The 6144-nt window shown below is 30.8% G+C and overlaps 1 long non-coding RNA gene across 1 annotated transcript; it reads right to left on the bottom strand.

The window, feature by feature from the left end:
• Positions 1-1307: 1307 nt before the first annotated feature.
• On the bottom strand, positions 1308-4695 carry LOC143223592 (uncharacterized). The gene is made up of 3 exons (XR_013012972.1): positions 4555-4695; positions 4182-4403; positions 1308-2082 (listed from the first exon to the last, which is right to left on the bottom strand). It is a non-coding gene; the product is annotated as an uncharacterized LOC143223592 (long non-coding RNA).
• Between the last annotated feature and the right edge of the window lie 1449 nt (positions 4696-6144).

Below are 6144 nucleotides of genomic sequence, written 5' to 3'. Positions count from 1 at the left end.
CCTAATTTCATTAATAAATCCTCTGTGTAGTTAAGCGCTATGTTCTTGTACCCTGCATTTTAAATTGGCAGAACCGCCACCTAGGGATTTATATTCCTAACTTATTCAATTAGCGTTAAACAGGTACATAAGCTTTCAACTTGGCTATCATCATACATTTCTGAACTGTGCGTGTTAACTATTTTGAACGCACTACGAGAGGTTATCTTTTAAAATATACAAAAGTTTTTTAGAGCCACTCATTAGTGTTTTATAACTAAATGATACAGTTTACTAGAAAACAACTCCTCGATTTAGAATTATACATTCAAACCCACGAAAAATGTGTCGCTGGTGTTAACTATTGTAATGCTAATTTTCGAGTTGCAATACGTTTGCTTGGATTTGTAGTTTAGTTAGGCTTACATGCGTAAGGGCAGCATCGTTTGCACTTGTTGTCCAATTGTTATCAACTTATTTATATACCCCCCCAATGGCACAGCAGTATGTCTACGGCTCCCATCGCTAGAAACCGGGTTTCGATACCCGTGGCGAGAAGAGCACAGATAGCCCATTGTGTAGGTTTGTACTTACTTCCAAACAAAAGAACTTATTTACATACTATTCATTGCCGGGTGGGTCCATACAGTGCATCATCTTAAACAATTTTATCTTTTTTTTTGCAAGTTACAACACTCAAAAATCTTCAATGAAGTCACTCACTTACTACGTCAAACACATAAATGTTTTGTTTTGTTTGTTTGTTTTTTTGGAATTTCGCACAAAGCTACTCGAGGGCTATCTGTGCTAGCCGTCCCTAATTTAGCAGTGTAAAACTAGAGGGAAGGCAGCTAGTCATCACCACCCACCGCCAACTCTTGGGCTACTCTTTTACCAACGAATAGTGGGATTGACCGTCACATTATAACGCCCCCACGGCTGGGAGGGCAAGCATGTTTGGCGCGACTCGGGCGCGAACCCGTGATACCTCAGATTACGAAGCGCACGCCTTAACGCGCTAGGCCATGCCAGGCCTCAAACACATAAAAGACCAACGTAATATTTAGAGGAATTAAATGTAATACAGGCAGCATGTCTTGTGTGTGATTTACGTGTAGTTAATAGACCATCAAACTGATAAACCACAATAAATCTCGTGCACAAACTGTTAAAAAACGCATAAAAGTGATGGGGTAATATGGGCCCAAACTGTCCTAAACTTAAACACTGAAAATGATATTTTTAACAGCTGATAAAGGTGTAGAATAAATAGTGGAAGAGAGTGCTCTGGAAGTGATTTTCTTGCACAGTTTGAAAACACAAGAAACTTTTAATTTTTTAAACTATTGTTCTTTATTTACTTCAGCCATTATCACACTACAAAGTACTGATTGTTTTAACTGCATAAGTTGAGATTCACAAACTAGAGGTTTGAAATCTTCACGACTGTCACATTTTTAAACGATTTTTTGACACTCTTTAAATTCTGTTCAAGAAATCAACAACAGTGGTGACTGTCCTAAAGAGTTCAAAGTTTAGTAGGTCATTTCTTTATAATTAAACATAAAGGAGAACAGCAAAAGGAAGAAAATAACAAACACACTGAAGGTTGAAAACAAAATGCTTGAAGAAATGCCACACAAATTTTAGAAGTTAACCAGTGTTATCAAATTTCACTTTCTTTCTATAGAAAAGTTTCAAACATATCATAAATGAACTCGAACTAAACAATCACCACCTTCATTATTTATGAAGATTTAGTTAACATTGAAACTTTTGTTAAATAATAAACATTACTGTCTATTGATAGTGAATAAGAAGAGTGTTCACTTTACTTCATACAATTCAGCATATATTCTCTAGTGTTTACAGTTACATACATATAAGCAGGGAAAAACTGCACACATATTTTTACAATGGTTTAAGTACATTGGTGAACAAATTCACTACTTTTTAGATAAATGAACCCAAAAAAAACACAAGTGTTTTCACAAAAACAATTTAGAAGTAGCATGATGAAGTCCTCATGATAAAATCGTTCGTTGTTAATCGAAGACCGTAGAATTGTCATTTTTCGATAGCATAGTTCGTGTGGTCATAAATCTATATAAAATACAACAGAATAAACATGTACATTAGTATCTGAACAATTTCTCTCTTTAGAAACTACTACATTGAGAACCATGATAAGGAAAAACATAAATCACTCACAACATTGAAAGTGAGCAAAAGTTTTCGAGACTGAATGATGCACACTGATTAATCTTTAAAAACAAAATTGCAGAGTTATAAAACTCATACATTTGAGTAGAAATTATGACTCTGAGAAAAAATTTATTAACATTTAAGAAAACTTTATGTGTTAAGCTACAATAACAATCTCACACAGCATGTTATAATATAATATAAAACATCTCATAATGTAATTCATTCATGAGAAATCTTAAACTGTAAGACATTCACAAAGCATGTTATAATATAATATAAAACATCTTATAATGTAATCCATTCATGAGAAATCTTAAACTGTAAGACATTCACAAAGCATGTTATAATATAATACTTATAAAACATCTTATAATGTAATTCATTCATGAGAAATCTTAAACTGTAAGACATTCACAAAGCATGTTATAATATAATACTTATAAAACATCTTATAATGTAATTCATTCATGAGAAATCTTAAACTGTAAGACATTCACAAAGCATGTTATAATATAATACTTATAAAACATCTTATAATGTAATTCATTCATGAGAAATCTTAAACTGTAAGACATTCACAAAGCATGTTATAATATAATACTTATAAAACATCTTATAATGTAATTCATTCATGAGAAATCTTAAACTGTAAGACATTCACAAAGCATGTTATAATATAATACTTATAAAACATCTTATAATGTAATTCATTCATGAGAAATCTTAAACTGTAAGACATTCACAAAGCATGTTATAATATAATACTTATAAAACATCTTATAATGTAATTCATTCATGAGAAATCTTAAACTGTAAGACATTCACAAAGCATGTTATAATATAATACTTATAAAACATCTTATAATGTAATTCATTCATGAGAAATCTTAAACTGTAAGACATTCACAAAGCATGTTATAATATAATACTTATAAAACATCTTATAATGTAATTCATTCATGAGAAATCTTAAACTGTAAGACATTCACAAAGCATGTTATAATATAATACTTATAAAACATCTTATAATGTAATTCATTCATGAGAAATCTTAAACTGTAAGACATTCACAAAGCATGTTATAATATAATACTTATAAAACATCTTATAATGTAATTCATTCATGAGAAATCTTAAACTGTAAGACATTCACAAAGCATGTTATAATATAATACTTATAAAACATCTTATAATGTAATTCATTCATGAGAAATCTTAAACTGTAAGACATTCACAAAGCATGTTATAATATAATACTTATAAAACATCTTATAATGTAATTCATTCATGAGAAATCTTAAACTGTAAGACATTCACAAAGCATGTTATAATATAATACTTATAAAACATCTTATAATGTAATTCATTCATGAGAAATCTTAAACTGTAAGACATTCACAAAGCATGTTATAATATAATACTTATAAAACATCTTATAATGTAATTCATTCATGAGAAATCTTAAACTGTAAGACATTCACAAAGCATGTTATAATATAATACTTATAAAACATCTTATAATGTAATTCATTCATGAGAAATCTTAAACTGTAAGACATTCACAAAGCATGTTATAATGTAGCAAACTGAATTACAAACTGAAACAAAAATATCACATCACTTTAAAAATACAAGATTTCGTTAGCCACATTTATGATCTCTGAACATTTGGTTAGTGTTCTCTGAACATCAAGAGACATATAAGTCATAGATACAAAATTGACCAATAAAACTACTTCATAGTTCTTATTCAATGTTGCCGTAAAATGAAAGAGTAGTTTGTTATTCCCACATTAATATAATGAATGTAGCAGAAGCTTGTTACACTGATCACACATAATTGTTAAGCCTAGTTTCCTCAAGCAAATGTGGGCTGTTAGACATGACATATCATTGTTAATGCTAGTTTACTCAAACAAATATAGCTTTGGCCTATTTGCTTGAAAATGAAAAAAAACATCAGACAATAAAGCAAACAGTTAGAAACAGCTCACCATAGAATATCACAATCACTACTTAAAGGTCAGCTTCTGTCAAGACATTCAAGGAGAAGGTAGCACTACAGTCGCCAGTACTATCAACAGCCACAGCTGTATACTGTCCTATATCAGTTACTAATGCTGATGGGATGTTGAGCTTAAACAGCCGTCCATCTTGAATAAACTGGTGTCGAGTGCTAGTCTCTTTCAAAGGTTTACCATCTTTTAGCCAACGAACTAGGAAAATAAAAACAAGATTGACTATTTTTATACAGATATAATCCAATAATTGTGTTGAACAACATTTAGTAGAGGTTTTGTTTTTAAACTAAATTATCTAATTAAAGAAAAGTTAATGATTTCATAAAAAAATAAAGTCAAAATTTACCAGTGAGAGCATCTTTCTCGGTTTCACACTTGAATGTTGCAGGCGTGTTTTCAACAACAGTCAAAGACTTTGGAAAAGTGATGAAACCAGGTCCTTTATGTGTCTCATTGGGGACTACATGAGAAAAGAATATTTAATAAGAAAAACTAAAAGTTCAACTAATTTTCTTAATAAAAGTTGCAATGAGTTCATATTTTCAGTTAAAGTTCTATTCTTCTGAAACTCATAACTAATTAGGACTCAAATACAAAGATTACTTTGTTTAAAGGTTATTAAAAAAGGTTTTACTTAAATAATATTACTGAGTTTATTAATTTTACATGGAGAAAGAGAATAAAGGAAGTTTCTAACCTAAAGCATCTGAACATGTCACACTGGAAATTAAAGGGCAGAGAAAAATCTTTACCTTGAACACCACAGTAAACACACATTTCATCTAGATAATTGAGGTGAGATGTGAAGTTGAAAAAGAACATTTAGTTCATCATGATTATGGAGATAAGTGAGTTCAAGTTGAAGAAGAGAGAGTGGATAAACAGTTCACTTGGATCACCATGCTTAAAGTTCCCAAGTTACAAAAGATAAAAGAAGACATATGGTTTCTCTAATACCCAGAGTTACATTTTCAAATACCAAAAGAAAAGAGATACAATTTACAAATCATTGCTTTCAGGTATAGAAAAAGAAAATGTATGTAATTTATCTATACCAACAAGTTAAGATTTTATGTAATTAACAATAACAAAGGACACATGATTCACCTAGACCAACAAGGTAAGATTTCATGTAGTTAACTATAATGAAGGACATATGATTCACTTAGGCCAGAAGGTAAGATTTCATGTAGTTAACTATAACGAAGGACATATGATTCATTTAGACCAACAAGGTAAGATTTCATGTAATTAACAATTTCAAAGGACATATGATTCACCTAGACCAACAAGGTAAGATTTCATGTAGTTAAATATAACGAAGGACATATGATTCACCTAGACCAGCAAGGTAAGATTTCATGTAATTAACATTAACAAAGGACATATGATTCACTTAGACCAGCAAGGTAAGATTTCATGTAATTAACATTAACAAAGGACATATGATTCACTTAGACCAGCAAGGTAAGATTTCATGTAGTTAACTGAAACGAAGGACATATGATTCACCTAGACCAGCAAGGTAAGATTTCAAGTAGTTAACAATAACAAAGGACATATGATTCAGCTAGATCAGCAAGGTAAGATTTCATAAAGATAACAACATCAAAGGACATATGACTCATCTGAACTGACAAGGTGAGATTTTGTATGGTTAACTATAACAAAGGACATATGATTCACCTAGACCAGCAAGGTAAGATTTCATGTATTTAACAACATCAAAGGACATATGACTTACCTAGACCAGCAAGGTAAGACTTCATAAAGATAACAACATCAAAGGTCATACTATTCCTCTAGACTAACAAGGTGAGAGTTCATAAAGATAACAACATCAAAGGTCATACTATTCCTCTAGACTAACAAGGTGAGAGTTCATAAAGATAACAACATCAAAGGTCATACTATTCCTCTAGACTAACAAGGTGAG

The sequence above is a fragment of the Tachypleus tridentatus genome, chromosome 8, assembly GCF_004210375.1.
Source record: "Tachypleus tridentatus isolate NWPU-2018 chromosome 8, ASM421037v1, whole genome shotgun sequence".
NCBI lineage: Eukaryota > Metazoa > Arthropoda > Merostomata > Xiphosura > Limulidae > Tachypleus > Tachypleus tridentatus.
The sequence above is the reverse complement of the archived record's forward strand: the minus strand, read 5'-3'. Positions and strand labels throughout refer to the sequence as shown.